General features: G+C 46.7%; 1 protein-coding gene across 1 annotated transcript in view; it reads right to left on the bottom strand.

Annotated features, from left to right (window-relative positions):
* Positions 1-17584, bottom strand: part of LOC139048757 (oocyte zinc finger protein XlCOF6-like) — a 101236-nt gene that overhangs the window by 17907 nt on the left and 65745 nt on the right. The window lies entirely within an intron of this gene.

The raw sequence follows: 17584 nt of genomic DNA, 5'->3' as shown, positions 1-17584 counted from the left end.
TTGGACTTTATACGAAACATGAGTGCGACGGCGACGGCAGGAATGCGCCTGGAGTGTCCATATAATTGCTTTCGCAATAATATAATAAACGTATCCGGCAACTGAAGCGTCCCGTCGCCCATTACTTTCCGCAAAAGAAGTATCAAAATCGAACTTTCACCATGCGACAATTCGCTGCGCCGCAACAATGAATTTTTTTTGTGTGGGGCGGAGGCACCGAAATGAAAGAAAAAAACGCATAGGAAAGTATGTTGGCCAGAATCGAATGCCTACATCGGGCACCTAATGGGGCTACGGAATTAATACCGAAGAAAACATGAGACGCTTGGCCCACTGAGAACCATACGCATACGGCTCAGTATCCTACACCGGCGAAACAAGACTTTCCGGAAAGGTTCCGCTCAAGGAATGCGGTGCAATCCTTCGAGTCCCCACAGTGATGGCGGCGAGCGACCGTTCTTTTTTTTTCTTGTCTGCTGGCCAGAAAGCTTCCAAAGCTCTGTCAGGTAAAAATCCACTCGGCCAAAGCAAACCGAACGCACACCGAAGTGCACCGCGCGGTGGTCGGGGCCATACGAAAAAAACATATGCGCTCTGGCTCGCTCTGGCAGCCCGCGGGTAGGGTAGCGAGAACAAAAAAAATTGAAGTGGCTCAATGTGCCCTCCACGAATAAAAGTCAAAGTAGAAAAAATAAATAAGAACGTAGTTACTTTGGCTGGCTTTAGTGTCTTGACATGGATGTTGTGGCGTATAGTTAAAAAAATGTTGATATTTTTCTATGCGACATGACGGCACAAATGAACCATCCCAACACATCGTCTCATTCGACCTCGCTGCGTGCTTTGTCAACTCGTCTGCTAGTGTGTTGATTTGGCTTGTCTCGTTGTATGTTCCGATGTAAGACTCTAGAAAAGTCAGTGGGCCTTTGGCGTCAAATGTTTATAACAACATTAAACCCACAAAGTTCCGCAATAGAAAATTTAAAGCACAACTTTGTAAATGTCAATGCACGTTTCACATCAAGAGCTTATGAGATTTATACCCATAAAGTTTCGCAATTGATATCCATGCGCTCCATATATTCCGTGGCCTCAGTGAGATGCCGCGGCGAGCACGCTACCCATCAAAGCGCCCTTGAAACTTTGTGCTCGGATGGCACTGCTTGGCGTTATGTGACTGCCGGTGTATGGGCGTTGCCACAAAATCCAGCCCGAGTTCGCAATCTTCGCGGTTAAATGTCTTTTCGAGCGTCAAAAAGACATTCTAGACAAAATCCAGAGTGGTTTCCGGCGCCGGGGTTCGCTTTGGTCGGCGGTGCATGGACAGCAGGAAAAAATTTCGGGGGGGGCTCAAGCCCCATAAGCCCCCCCCCTGGCTACGCCCCTGCTTGTTTGAGAAGAAAACACATGTGCTTTTCTGAGGGTTAAATTTAAAACCATTTTCTTCTGACCACTTTGAGAGTTTGTTGAGGCCAAGCTGTAGCTGTCTCTCGCAGATGCTAAGATTGCATGATCTAAAAGCTATCTGTACATCGTCTACATAAACCGAGTAAAAGAGTGTGCGAGGTATCATGGTATGTAAGGAGTTCATTTTCACAATAAAGAGCGTACAACTCAGTACTCCACCCTGCGGTACACCTGTCTCTTGTACGAATGATCGTGACTGCACATTGCCAACTCTAACACGAAACGTTCTGTCAGACAGGTAGCTTTCAATAATGGTCAGCAGGTTGCCACGTATACCCATTCCAGAAAGATCGCGAAGGATCCCAAAGCGCCACGTAGTGTCATACGCCTTTTCCGTATCAAGGAATACAGATACGACAAGCTGTTTGTGGATAAAGGCTTCACGGATGTACATTTCCATGCGAACAAGCTGGTCTGTCGTCGATCTACCTTCCCTGAAACCGCATTGGTATGGGTCTAATATTTTGTTGGTTTCCAGATAGTGGAGCAAGCGTTTATTCACCATCTTCTCAAAGAGTTTGCACAGGCAGCTTGTCAACGCTATCGGCCTATAACTGTTTGCCAAGGAGGGGTCCTTACCCTGTTTCAGAATGGGAATGATAATGGCCTCTTTCCAGACAGAGGGAATCTGGCCGGAATACCATATACTATTGTAAAGGAAAAGAAGAGTTCTTTGTGTTTCAGATGGCAGGTGTTTTAACATTTCATATATTATACGGTCAGAGCCTGGGGCAGATTTGTTGCAGCAGTTTAGTGCTGCTTGAAGCTCTGCTATGCCAAATGATCTATTGTATATCTCACATTTTGCACTTTTTCGTACTAACTGCTGCCATTCTATTCGTGTTTTGTGTGTTTGAAATGTGTCAGAGTAGTGCGACGAACTGGATATGCGTTCAAAATGTGCGCCTGGAAAGTTCGCCTGGTCTTCCATGCTATTTCCCTGTGTATTTACTAAAGGTAGCGAGTAGGGTTGTCGACCTTTTATTCTGTGCACTCTATTCCAGACCTTTGTCTCATCCGTGTAAGAGTTAATTCCTGATATATATTTTTGCCAACTCTCTCTTCTGGCTTGTCGGCGCGTTCTCCTTCCCTGAGATTTGACATGCTTGAAATTAACAAGGTTTTCTGCCGTCGGAGAGTCGCGGAGCAACCCCCACGCTTTGTTCTGCTTTTTACGCGCGTTACGACACTCCTTGTTCCACCACGGAACACGACGCTTGTTAGATGACCCCTTTGTTTCTGGGATACATTTGGTTGCGGCATCTATCAGAAAAATAGTGAAGTATTCAACCGCAGCTTCCAGGCTTAGAGCACTGATGTCAGCCCACGATATCAGAGTAATTTTTTGGAACTGTTCCCAGTCTGCTGAGTCAGTTTTCCACCGAGGAAACTGTGGAAAACATTCATTCGTCTTCGGTGTAGACAGAACTATCGGGAAATGGTCGCTCCCGTATGGATTTCTAATAACATTCCATTTAAGAGCAGGTAAAAGGGTGGGAGATGCAATACTGAGGTCTATAGAGGAATAGGTTTTATGTGCAGTATTATAATATGTAGGTGCCTTACTATTCAAAAGACATGCACCAGAAGAAAAGAGAAACTGTTCAATCAGTCGACCTCGCACATCGCAATGAGAGTCACCCCATAAGTTGCTGTGTGCATTTAAATCTCCCAGTACCAAATAGGGTCGAGGTAATTGATCTATTAATGTATGGAATTCATGTTTATGGAGCTGATAATGCGGGGGTATGTACAGAGAGCAGATGGTAATAAGTTTGTTTAGAAGTATGGCTCGAACGGCCACTGCCTCTAGGGGCGTTTGTAGTTGTATATGTTGGCATGCTATACCTTTGTCGAGTATAATCGCTACACCACCAGATGATGTGATGGCATCATCACGATCTTTACGAAAAATAACATAATGACGAAGAAAGTTAATGTGTTTAGATTTAAGATGGGTTTCCTGTACACACATCACTTTTGGAGTGAGTTCGTAGAGAAGTTCTTGAACATCATCAAGGTTTCTGAGGAGACCTCTGACGTTCCACTGGATAATTAGCGTGTCCATAATGAAGTTAATTTGGTGGTGTGTGTACGGAAATAGAAGTTAGAAGTTAGAATAGAAGTTATAGAAATAGAAGTTAGAGAATACAAGTTAGAATAGAAATAGAAGTAAAAAAAATGCGAATCCTCGGACTATGGCTGCAAAGCAACAAACGAGTAGACCACACCATTAAAACCCTTAGGACTACGGTGAAACAGATCTCTCGTATGATCCGTAGAGTAACTTATCACCGAAAAGGTTTCAAGGAAACAGAGACGATCCGGCTCGTGCAGGCTTTTGTGCTAAGTCGTCTCACATATGGCCTCCCTTTCCAGGACCCCACGAAAACAGAACTAAAGGCCCTAGATGCGTTGATTAGAATGTCGTACAAAGCGGCTCTCGGCCTACCACAGGGAACCTCTACTGAACGCCTGCTGGCCCTCGGGATTCACAATAACTACGAGGAGCTACGGGCAGCGACGCTCATATCTCAACGGGAGCGGCTTAGCTTAACCACCTCTGGCAGAAAATTACTTTGCCGCGTGGGTTACCCTACTCATCCACAGTATGCGGGAGAAGAACTCGAATCTCTGGCCAGAGTCCTTCATGAAAGGATCATAGTAGCCCCAATCCCTACGAACATGAGTCCAAAATACCACCAGGGACGTAGAAATGCTCGAGCTCGAAAGTTAATGCAGCAATTCGATGGAAACCCGGATACAGTCTACACAGATGTCGCTCGATGTGGTGCTGACAAATACGCCCTCGCAGTGGTAGGAGCAGCCGCAAATCAAGGGCTTGTGACTTGTGCCACGGCTAGAGTTGCATCTGCGAATAGCGCAGAAGCTTCAGCCATCGCGCTAGCTATTAAAACTAAGGACGCTCTGGGACAATCGTCGATAACTCTTAGAGATTCCCAAGTCGCATGTAGACTATTCCTCACCGGGAGGCTACCACACATCACCACTCACCTATTAGGATCCAACCTAACGCAGAAACACATGATCATCTGGTGCCCGGGTCACGCAGGACTCGAGGGCAATGAGAGAGCAAACGGCGCAGCTCGTGCTTTTGTCAACCAACCGAGCGGCCGACCACTCTGACGAAAACCCCTTTTTACCACGAGACATCCTTGAGCACCAGCGGCGCGAGCGAAGAAAGTACAGTCCACCACACCCTGACCTATCCAGGCAGGACGCTTATGACTGGCGCCGAATACAGACGCACACATTTCCAAACCTTTATTTGAAAAATGCCATTCACCCAACGCTGTACAGCGCTCGCTGTCCTTGGTGCGGAGGCCGGCCAACTCTCGCCCACATTACGTGGGACTGCCAGAACAGGCCACCCAAAATTAATACACCAAAAATAGCCGGCAAACTTTCCGGAAGGGAGCAGTGGGAGACTTGGCTCGCCAGCGAGGATCGGGAGATGCAACTAGCACTTCTCGACCAAGCACGGCGGACCGCTCAAGCCAGTGGGGCCCTGGACTAGAGGCTCCACCCACTCGCTTTCTGCATTTTTTTTCTCCTTTAAATAAACGTTTTGATATATATTCCTAACTGAGCAATCAACTAATCCGTTAGCAGATGTCTGTAATATACTGTGTGATTACTAACCCTGGCGTTTCACTCAGTAAGGGCATCTCCACAACGTGCCACACCAGTATAGCAAATGGATAAGGAAACTTAACGCTGAGAAGTGTAAATCTTTCTGAATGTCAAGTATTGCAAACAATGGCGATAAACATACATATATACTGAATTATGCATTGCTGTAATCAGGAGACGACCAGAAATATCTTGGCCTTCGCGTAACTTATGATCCGTCCCAGAATATGCATCTTAATTATTTTACTACTAATGCTGAACACGCATTAAAATATCTTGGTTGTAATTTTTCCTCTTCTGATGCACTGACACTCTAGAAAAACTTAGTTCGCTCAGAGCTAGAATACACAACTATTATTTGGGATAAAAATTGAATGCCACTAAACCTTTGCACTTAGAAGATTCAAATTCAAGCAATTGGCTTTATTTCATCTAAGTATTCCTGCTATTCTAGTGCAACATGCACGAAGAAACCATTTGACAGATTTCCTAATGCCGCAAGTGTGCGCGCCTTTGCCTATTCCTCAAGGTTTATCACTCCAACGACGTAGTGAAGAAATTACAGATCACACCATCTTTCAACATACATATAAAATTGGCCTTCATTAAAAACAACAATCTGTCATAGTATTGCTTACCCTATTTTTTTTTTATAACTGTCTTGGCATTTTTCTGCTTTGTTGCCACTCCATTCTGTGTTGCCTACAGGACTTGAAAGTAGGAATAATTAAAGTAATAACTAAAACTGTATATAAGGTTTACCCATCTTAACTCAAGTAACTTGAGAAAATGTGATTACACGCTCTTGTACACATTGCAAAATATCACACTTACACATTTTGGGGCACTAAATTTCCTATAATTAAATTAATACGAGCTGCAATTCAAATTCAGCGACTTCAGCCGGTAGCATTGTAGGGTTACATTCACCAGCTTCCAAATAACTCTGAGGCGAATCTTTAAGCACTTTGAAACTTGTCAGTGGCATTGCCTCGGCAGCTAGGCGTGCTCAAGACATAAAGGCCACCGATTGCGCCTCATGAAGTATTGGCAGACGACTTGCCACAGTAGACAACTCGCTGGACTTTTCGCAAATTGCTTTGATTGCGCATGCACCGCAAGACTTCATGAGATGCCAGTGGTGGGGCTCTCCACATAGCAATGCCACGGCTCCCGTATTCCCGCTAGCAGTGACCACAAACAATGATGGCATCACGCCTGCTTGTAAACACGAAAAAAAAATAAAAGGCGACTGCAAGCCGAAGGTACTGAGACTATGTTGAACTGAAGAGCCTTCCCACACAAGCAACTGGTGATAATGATGGTAAACAGGAGCCGCTTGCTTAGTTGGAACAAGTGTGCCGACACAAAGAGCGTACGTGCTCACAATTTAGGGCATATTTGTTGCCAGACCCAACCTTCCTAGCTTTTCTAGACATGTACTTTCTACGAATATTAAAGCAGAGGTAGTGCTGATGAATGATTTAGTTCTCTGCAGTTGTCAGTCTCAAATAGGGGTTCACAAAACCATGTTCAGGGTATATTAAGCCTGTGTGCACAAGTTGAATTCAAGAGTACAGTTTGCAGTGAATCACACCTTTCACAGGGTTATGCAAGGTGGTGCTTGCCAACCACGGTAAATAATGAAAGAGGAAGCCATATAATCACTGCGATTACACATGCAGCACTTGGCACATAACAGAAAACCTTCCTCTCGGTAAAGTTGACAAAGTCCATGTTGACAGTCGGGTAACACTAGCATCTGGCATGATGCAGGCTAGTTACGAGGGTACAAATGTTCGAGGGTACAAAGTCCGGGTCTGTGAAAATAAGCGCCAAGGCAAGCTGCAGAGCATATTGTGCGGCGAAATTCTTGCAGAAAGCTCCTTTTGACTGAACCAAGCTAGCCTGCCACCGGACAAAGCATCCATCCTATGAAAACAAGGACCTCGACTTCTTAAAGTACAAAATTTTGAAAAGTCGACCATTTTACTGTACATCTCATGATGATTCCCCGCCACCTTTTTTTGAGTGATATGAATTTTTGTGCCATTCCAAGAAACTTGTACAGAGATTATACTATAAATATTTGCACTGCTGAAATGTATAGCAACTTTCTTAGATTTTATTTTGTACTTGTTTACAGTTGCCAACCACCCGGCAAATCAGGCATTTCAAAAGAATGAATTCACCGAGAAAAAAATAGTCACTTTATTCACCAAGCTGCTTAAACAACTCGTCAATATGTTTCTCCGCGGTGGTGCATTGCAATATGAATAGATCAGCTTGCACGTCAACAAAGGTGACATTCTCACTGTAAACAGCCGAAAGCACCATGCAGGCTCGCATTAGATTAAAGTTAGTTGGGAGCACAGTCACTAGCTCTTCTCTGCGAGAGTCCAATTCATCTACTTACAGCACCTGGCAAACTATCTTGTCGTTAGTAAGTACAACACAAAACTAGATGTCGTCAGCACTGGTGAACTGCTCCAGCGTCATTTCGATATGCAAATGCATATGCAGATAAAGGGGACTAATCAGGCTTGTTAGGGTTGCAATCATTGCATGATGACAGCATTTCATGTTGGATCGTGACACCTGCATGGCTCTGGATTGTGTGCTCGGTCCCGGTTTCCATGCATCTAAAAGCATGGCAACTGGTGAGATCACTTCAATGTTGTGGCTCTTGCAACTGTCCATGCGCATAGCACCATGTGAATAAGCCCACGTGACCGATGGAGCTGCTTGAGAGTACAGATAATCCCTTTGTCCATCGGCTGTAGGAGTGATCTTACGTTAGGCGGCAACAATTCCACTTGCATTGCTTTGAGGTCTTTGACATGGCCATGCACAACACAGTTGCCTATTGTCATTAGTGCTTAGTGTCCTTGGCGATACACCTTCCTCTCAAGCTTGAGAATGCATTCTTTGAAAAGGTGTTCCATTATCCACGCCCTCTTGTTGGCTTCGTAAAGCACTTGAGCACGCGCTCTCTTGAAACATCTCAGACTCTTTGATCTACTGATAACAAGCATTAGAAGCTTTTCAATTCCCAGAATGCTGCTGCCAAGGACAACAGTCGGCCGTTCCTTGCTATGCTTGCCACCGTGGCAAGGGTACACAGTGAATGCAGGGGTTTCTTCTGGTACCAACTTATACAGTCAAACTTCGTTAATATGTACCCGTTTAATGTGTAATTGCGGTTTAAACGTAGTTGCGAAGATTCCACTGCCCAGCCCCCATTGAACTCCATGTATTGGCTCACCGCTTAAGCCGTAGTCACTCAGTGCCCACCAAACGGTTAGTGTGTACTAATTTCTTTTTTGTTTTACATGCACATGCACAAAATCAGGAAAACCTCATGTGGGCAGCCGTTCGATTCTCGAGTTGCGACACCCAGACAACAGCCGACGTTAGACATAGCCACCATGACGTATTTCCTGCTCATACAGCTGTTGCCGATTGCAGTGCAGAAAAGCATGGCCTTCGAGATTGCCCTCCAGTGACGCGAAGCTGCTGGTAGGGGTTCAAATTCGCTGTCACCGTCGAACCCAATTCAATCCAATTCAAATAGCAAACGCACAGAAGCACATTTTTTATATGCATTTGTACGCTTACCCGACGAGAAAAATGTCCCTCCGTCCATCCCATAAGACGACCGCTTTCAAAATAAAGCCCGCAGCAGCGAGCGACTGTACTGACTGTAACTTCATGCTGCCTGTCGCTTCAACGCAAATGAGGCGGCGACAACACAGTGCTCACAAACCTCTCAGCACAAGCCGTACCCTGCCCCTTTCGCTGATCGCTTTCAAGATGTAGGCCCGTGCGTCTCTCTTCAGCGCGCAGCGGTGGAAAGCAAGCGTGTGGAGCTACTGGCAGTCGACACTGTCCGCATTGTTTGTTTTGAAGATATGGTCCGTGCGGCCGTGTCATATATGCAGACACCGTGGTGCACATTTGCTAATGGTTCATAATGGTTTGACACGGATGGATAAGGCGCTAATGAACGATAACGGCTTATAATGATCGGAACGTCACTAGCGCATCGGGCTCCACTATCTGCAGTAGATTGCTTGCGTTATCAATGCACTTTGCATCATTCGTGTCGTCGCAGCGTTGTCATTTGGACTGGCCGAATTAGGTTCCACAATGCTTTCAAACATCTTCCAGAGAAAAGTTCCTGTGTGAATTTTTTTCTTCATTCTGCCAGTGTGTTTGTGGTTGTGTTGTTGAATGATCTTTGCTGCCGCGTGTCGTGTTTATGTTAACAAGATGCCGACCTCGATGTTCTTACATCCGTGGACTTCTCAGATAGCGAAGTTGTTGCCGCTGTTGCATCACAGAACGCCTACGTTGCACCGCGCCCATCTTCAAGTGAAACTGATGATGATGACCATTGTGGAAGTGGACGGCCCTTCATTATATGATGTGGCGCATACCTTGAGCGTCAAGTGAGCTTTCACAGAGAAACGGGGCCTCGTGGACAAAATCGCTCGCGGCCTTACCGAGTTTGAAAATGTCGCAGCAAGGCCATGATGGCGGCAAGTGAAGATCGTCGATTTTTCGCTACCTACCCACAAGTCAAGCCTGACTATTATGTGTGTTTGAGAGTATTGTGATGTAGTTCTTTTCCGGCCGGTAAGTAGCTCCTAAACTGGCACTGTCAGTTAATTCGTACATAATTTAGTGCGTACCTAAACATTGTTCCCGGCCGACATTAATTAATGAGGTTTGGCTATAAAATTGCCCAGGTTAGTCCCAGTTAACTGTGTCCCTGGACCCGAACTGTTGATGCAACGACTGTAGCCTACTACAACGATAACTTTCAACAGGCCACTCGTCTACAGTGGCACTTTCACGACACACACTGAAGCTGGCCCAACCTCGCAATATTATACACACCATGGAGTTACACAAGGCGGTGTCTTGAGTCCCACGCTTTTCAACCTTGTACTCATTGGTCTCGTGGAACGACTGCCGAACACAGTAAAAATATCAATGTATGCCGACGACATCTGCGTCTAGTGTGACACGACCACAAGTACACGCAAGGCTTCAAAAAGCTGCGACGTCAACATCAACGTATCTAAATCAATAAGGCTTCAAGATAATTTAAGTAATCTTTTCAGCAAAGAACTCCTTAAACAAAATAATCTTGTAAATAGACCTAAACAGGCATCCAAAGCTACATGCCATGTCAAACACTCGGGGCAGCTTGTGTCATGCTCGGTGGGAGTGGTCTACGTCATTCCACTTTTGTGCGGCAAAATGTACTTTGGGCACAGAGGAAGCTGCCTTAACATCCGCCTTAGGGAGCACCAAGCTGCGATCAGGAATGAAACAGGTTATAATCTGGCCGCGCATTGTAGAGTTTGCTCATGCAAACGTATGTTTGAACAAACGGAAATATTGCATAAAAATATGCCTCAAATTAACCGCGAGATTGTAGAGGCCTACTTCATGCATGTGAACTCAGGCGCATGCGTTAGCCAGACTTCATCACTCTGCAGGATAAAGAAACTGATTTTTTGAATGGCAAAATAGGCTAACACCTATGTAAACGTAACTTTACACGTCTTTACATTTTCTGTATATTATAGTCCGTTGCTTGAAATAATAAACCAGCTGTTAGTATGCACTCGTGTTGTGTACTTCCTCTCGTCTTTTGTCCGGGTTGCGCTCCCTACCCATAGGAACATGCTCAAGATCTAGCCAGAAAAATGCGCATTGGTCGCGTTTAGCCGAAAGCCAATGAGATCATACGATATGTCTTTATCGACGATCAAAGCACACCTTGTCAGGACACACTGATTCTTGGGCGCAATCATTGATCATGACCTCTGCAGGAATCCTCATGTGGCCCACCTAAAGAAGCGCCTGATGGATGTTTCTAATGTGCTGAAGTTTGTTGGAGGAAAAGCCTGGGGTACATCAGTACATGCAATGATGCAACTATACAGGACGCTTTTCCTTGGATATTTGCGATACAGCTTTTCTGTGCTGACCAACACCTGCAGAAGTCATATCCGTACACTCGAAAGTGTCCACGCCTAGGCACTTAGAGTGCGTCTTAGACTGCCACAGTGCTCGTGAACAGCTGAAACAATTGCGATTGCACATGATTTCCCAGCCCAAGATTCATATAGCCATGGAAGCACTCAGAGGACACGTAAGGCGCCTTGCTCGAGCCCCTGCCTATCGTCTAGCCTCACTGCCAGAGGATCGACCACGTGCCTCCATTTGTGAAACAGTACTGCCCTATCGTTCATACCTTCCATCAGGTTATACAGCTCCAGCAAGAGCTCCGTTTCCCCCATGGTGTTTGGCTTAAGCAAAAGTTCGACTAATAGTACCAGGGATATGAACAAAAGCCCAACTCTCGTTTCCAGCACTCAAGCAGCTTTGACTGCTCTTGTAGGACACATACAACAAGCATCGCCCTCTATATACTGACGCTTCAACCATGGTGAATGGGTCTGCAGGATCGGTGTGATCTTTCCTGCAATAACCTACACCACAAAGATTCGACTATCTCACCAGACTACATCGACTGCCGCGGAGCTTGCTGCTATTCGTTGTGCACTTTGTGTAATTTCTCATGAAGTACCCAAGAAATGGAGAGTGTTCAGTGACTCCAAGGCTGCTCTTCAATGTTTGGTTTCTGCCTTACGCCGCGGACCCCACGAACAACTAGTTCTTGAAATCAGACTGCTACTTCACCACCTCGTCGCGCAAGGACGCGACATCATGTTACAGTGGATTGCAAGCCACTGTGGCATAATAGGCAATGAACATGCCGACACAGCAGCACAATCTGCACATGGGGAGGGCTGCAAGATTCCATTCCATTCTCAAGAACAGACGCTACAATGAAAATTTGTGAGCTTGCAAATGAAGCCATCAGAACTTCATGGAACACACCAAGCTTGAAGCACACGTCTACACCGACTGGACCCACTCTTCGACTTCGACCCACATCTGGACTGTCTCGACTTGAGACAGCAGTAGTTTGGTGACTGTGGCTTGGTGTCGCTTACACAAGGTCTTTCGCCTTCCGAGTCGGTATGGACGAGAGCGCGGCTTGCAGTTACTGCAGTGGCTAGGAGACCATAGAACATGTACTTTGCCACTGTCCTCGACACAGCGCGCACCGGCTGTCACTAGCGACCGCGTCGGCACGCCTTGATGACAGGCCACTTTCAGAAGTCACTCTTCGGATGCCAACATGAACTGTCCTCGCACTGAAAGTCGGTCAAGGTTTTGTTGACCTCTTTACGTTGCAGTCGCCTATTAGAAAGACTATAATGATCCCATTCCATCCCTTTTCATTTTTTTCACGCTTTTATTTTTGTCATGCTTTTCTTTCTATCTTTATTTCCCCTTTCCCTTACTCTAGTCCAGGGTAGCAAACTGGAGGTTTTAACTCTGGCTAACCTCCCTGCCTTTCTCTCATTTGCATCTCTCTCTCTTCACCACACATTTTCTTAAAGCTTCAGTAGCCTCTCCTCGTAACATTTAGGACCAAGCCATAAGCAAATTTATAACCCTCAATTTTCATCTGAAGCACCAGGCTTTCTGCCTTTTGATTTAGAACATCACCGGACACCAGCACTTGCAAGGCGATCATGGCGTTGAGCCACCTCAGAATAGCTTCCTCAAGTTTTGGGTGGGCATGTTGGATGACATTCTTCTGTTGAGATTCAGCAGATTTCTCGGCAGCTTCCAAAATCTTGCCTCATTGTTTATGTAGCCTGATAGTGTCTGCTTCAAGATGTTTAATTCAGCGACATCGGATGATCCACTTGCCACCGGCCACGTTACACTTGCCTTAAAATGGTGGCCTTTTTTTCTATCGTCAACCTGCTATAATTTCCTCGCTTCAAAGCCTCTGTCAAGTTGGAGACGCTGTCAAGTTGGAGACAGACGACGAAGGTGGTGTTCGGCCCCACTGTCAGCAGCTGGTAATGAAACCACTGAAGACGATAGGTTGTTGAAGGCACCGGGCATGGTGCCTAAGTTGTTGAAAACCCGAGGGTACAAAACTTCATAGTTGCGTTCCTTTTGAGCCACAGAGTCAACGAACTTGATGACTCCCAGCGCTTCGAAAGCCGGCAAACCCAGCAATACATGGCGCAGAGGACTGACCACATAACACGTTTGGCGAGAAGTTTGGCCCCTCCAAAATATATCAGCCTGAAACTTGCCCAGAACATTTAAGCGATCACTGCTAGCGCCAATCAAGACCTCGTCGGCCTTTTCCAAACTCATGGGAAGTCCCGGAAACGATGCTGGAATTACGGATACTTCTGCGCCTGAGTTGACCTTTGTGAAAACAGGCACGGAGTAACGCGCCGTGGCGCCAGGCGCCCTGACTGCGCCCAAATGAACCTCGCCAGTGCCCTTTTGTACCGACGACACTTGTACCTTTCGCTGGTAGCCTCGAGAAGTCCCTTTGAGGCACACCTTGCCGAAGTGTCCCTTTAAGCCACAGTTGAAGCACCTTTGGTCCCTCGCTGGGCAGGTTGTCCTTGGGTGCGAGTTGCATCCGCAGAAGATGCATGGTCCCTTGGAACGAGCTAATGTTGGCCTGGTGTCCTTGCTGCGTTGTGGTTTGCTGTGGTAGCCCAGTGCGTCGACATTGACGTCCTCACATGGCTTGCACAGTGTGTATTCGTGGACTTTGTTGCAGTTTCAAAGTTCTTGTTGCTGCTGCTGAACGATCTGTTTTAGGCAGGCCCTCGCCAGAGCTGTTGCGAGAGGCAGCTGGGGATCCATCTGGAGCGACTCGAAGAAAAAGTTTTTCATCCCACCAGCCCAAGACGAACCGGTCCCTGATGAGGTGCCGCTTGAATTCTCCGAAGTCGCTTTTGCCCGCCAAGATGTGTAGAGCAGTCATAAACTGGTCAATTGACTCGCCAGGCATCTGGTGTTACTTGTGAAAGCAAGCGCTCTCATAGACAATGTTGCCCTCCTTGCTGAAGTAATCGTCGAACTTCTTTTTGACAAGCTCAAATTTCTTCGAATCTTCTGCAGAAAAATTGAAGGTGGTGAAGATGTCCCTTGCTTGTCGACCCATGGTATAAAGCAGAGTGCGTACTTGTGCCTCTTACGGGCATTCATTTAGGCCCGACGCATAGCGATATTCGTCGAAGTGCAGTATCCATGCCAGGCACTGCGAGTTATTGACGAATTACAGCGGTGGTGGCTGCTGAAGGCCTGGCGGCGATGCAGTGGCCATTGCAGCCTCCTTTTCTGATGACGTCACGATGCTCTTTCTACAATCACTTTCAAAAGTGCGTGGATCGCATCACTTCTGACACCATGTCGTAACGGCGCCCGCAGCTATCAGTGCGTGATCGACGAAAGACCGGAGACGACTGTAGTCCGAGCCGCTGGCAATCGGAAAAAGCCCCATCTTTATTTCCACAGCAGTTTAAGTAGAACCGGCATGATGTCAGCAACACGTGGTTCCATACATGCGTCAGGCACAATGACTCGGCGCGTCATTCGGCAGCGTGCTTTCAGCCGCAGAGAAATACATTCCAGCACATATGTGGTGGTCTGTAATAATCGAAAACATACGGCCGTACAAATATGGCCGGAACATGGCGAAAGCCCAAACTAAAGCCAAGCACTCCCGCTCGGTGATGGAGTAATTTCTCTTGGCGGGTGACAGCAGGCAGCTGGTGTAAGTTATTATGCACTCAGTACCGTTCTGTTGTTGGGCGAGAACAGCGCCGATGCCATGGCCACTTGTGCCAGTGTGGACTTGGACTGCGGCCGGTGCAGATGGATCAAAATGAGCAAGTATGGGAGGGGTAATGAGAAATCCAATGAGAACGGCGAACGCATGAGCCTGCTCCGGGCCCTATTACAATGGCGTGTTCTCTAGAAAATCTGTCAAGGGCCGAGCAACGTCGGCGAAGTTTGGAGTTTTTGACGATACGGCGAAAGGAAGAACACAGGCCAACAAAGCAGCACACGTCAGAAGCAGAATGTGGCACAGGAAAACTGCGTACAGCGCGAACGTTTTCCGGACCTGGTTGGACACCGGATGCATCAACGAGGTTTCCAACACAGTAATCTGACGGCGCCCGAACAGAATTTGTGGAGTCCAGTTGGACGCTGGCTTTTCGGAAGACCCCAAGAATAGCCCCATTTTATTGAATACAAGCCCACTTGTCGAAACGCTGGCTCCTGCATTCACCTTGTTCACGTTTTGCTCATTGTCTTGAATTGCCATCTCCCTGCATTCCCCGTCTTTTCCCAAGAATAGCAGTGAGTCGGGTAAGGTGGCTGCCGAACATGGGTGAAAAAACAATAACGTCGTAGGTAACAGAGACAGGTGGTCTATTTGTGGCCTTGCAGAAGGGAGTCCATCATACGTTCAAATGTCGCAGGAGCATTGCATAGGCCAAAGGCCATGACTTTGAACTGATATAAGCCATCCGGCATAATGAAGGCTATCTTCTCGTGATCCATTTCATCAACTGAAATCTGCCAGTAGCCGGATCGAAGATTGATGGACGAGAAGTATTTAGCTCTGTGCAAGCAGTCCCAAGGCATCATCAATGCATGTGAGTGGGTATAGACGTCTTTTCGCGTGATCTTGTTTAAGTCACGATAATCGACGTAAGGACGTCAGGTACCATCTTTCTTTTTCACAAGGACGACAGGCGAAGCCCTAGGACTGGCTGATGGCTCGATGACCCCTTTGCGGAGCATTTTGTCTACTTCTGATTGGATGACTCGACATTCAGCATGCGATACATGATAGGGAAGCATATGCGATACACAATAGGGACACCGACGAATAGGATTCGTGTCTCCAGTGTTTATATGGTGCTGAACAACAGATGTTTGGCCTAAAGGCCTGCGCTAAAATCAAACATGTCACTGTACGATGTAAGCAGGAGACTTATGTCTGTCGCCTGCGCAGAGGTGAGGTCAGGTGCAATAATTTTTACGAAGTCATCTGTTAAGGAACCAGAGCTGTGAGCTGCAATTGGCGCTAATAAACCACTTTCGGCATTTATACTCTCAATGTCAAATTCAGAACCACTAGAAACACTGGCCAAGAACATGCCGGCCGGAATCACTAGAGGGCACAAGCTGAAATTCAGAAGCGGTAGAACAATGTCGTTATTAGTAGCCGTGTGGGGGTTTCACTCTGCGTGCGGCAAGGGCTGAAGGCGAGCTCCGGAGTATGACTTACAACCTACAGACATGATAGTGTCAGATTGTAATTTAATATATAGTGCCGGATCGTTATTTCAACATACCAGAAAGCATAATTCTGTTATGCAGAAACTCAAACCACTTTTACAGCTGCGGTTTGAGGTCTGTCTCAATAGGAGGGGCACATCCCACTCAGTCCTTTGGAACACCATGTAGCTGGCACTCGGATCCACACATCCGCGGTGCCCGCTGTGTGTGAAGGGGGGGGGGGGGGGGGGAAGAATAAAAAAATATTCTGAAAACGCGCCTTCGTGCATTGCGATCACCGCCAGCGTTTCCAGCAAAGCATTGGGATTACATAAGCTGCAGTTGACGGGAAGTGTGAAAAGCAGTCAGGGATTTTTTTTAATGCTATCATGTTCCACTCAAATACAAAGCTGAAACGTCCTCCAACATTTTTTTCTTCTTTTCGTGTACCAACATGCTGTTACAACACGAACAAAAAAAGCAATGAATGTGCATATAATGAGCTGATTCACGCACTCAAGCATGTTTGCCTCTGAAAGTACCCATAAGCGACAGCAGCAGGGAAGCGAGTTTGTTTACCTGTTTGCTCACCACGTACGAGTGTTCGGAACTGACATATACGTACGAGTGTTCAAAATTTTGACATATAGCACAACACAACTCCACAGCTAACACAAAGGGCTGCTAACAAGCTTTAAGTGAAGGAAATTTACTGTGACTATCCGAGAGCAATACATGGAAAATGCTGATGCTTCAGCTGGAGGAGTCAGCTCAATTAAGGAGTGAGCAGGGAAAAGAAATGTAGCAATATGCATGACCACTGCTCAGCACAATGGGAGAACCATCCAGTGACATGCACCCAGTTAAGAGACACACAGCCTACAGTCATCTGATGAAAGTGGAGAAAAACAAATTCAGTGCCATTCCACATCGTGAAGGTGGATGACCAGCAAAGCTGCGTATGTGGGGCCCTTGATGGCGAACTGTCCATTAAGTTATGGGGTTTTACGTACCAAAACCATTTTCTGATTATGAGGCACGCCGTAGTGGAGGACTCCGGAAATTTCGACTGCCTGGGGTTCTTTTACATGCACCTAAATCTAAGCACACGTGTGTTTTCGCATTTCGCCCCCATCGGAATGCGGCCGCCATGGCCGGGTTTCGATCCCGCCACCTCGTGCTCAGCAGCCCAACACCATAGCCACTGAGCAACCACGGCGGGTGAACTGTCCGTTGGCGTGCATCAAACACAGTATGC

Source organism: Dermacentor albipictus, chromosome 8, assembly GCF_038994185.2.
Source record: "Dermacentor albipictus isolate Rhodes 1998 colony chromosome 8, USDA_Dalb.pri_finalv2, whole genome shotgun sequence".
In the NCBI taxonomy this organism is placed as follows: Eukaryota; Metazoa; Arthropoda; class Arachnida; order Ixodida; family Ixodidae; genus Dermacentor; species Dermacentor albipictus.
Note: the sequence above shows the minus strand (reverse complement) of the source record. Positions and strands in the feature narration are given on the sequence as shown.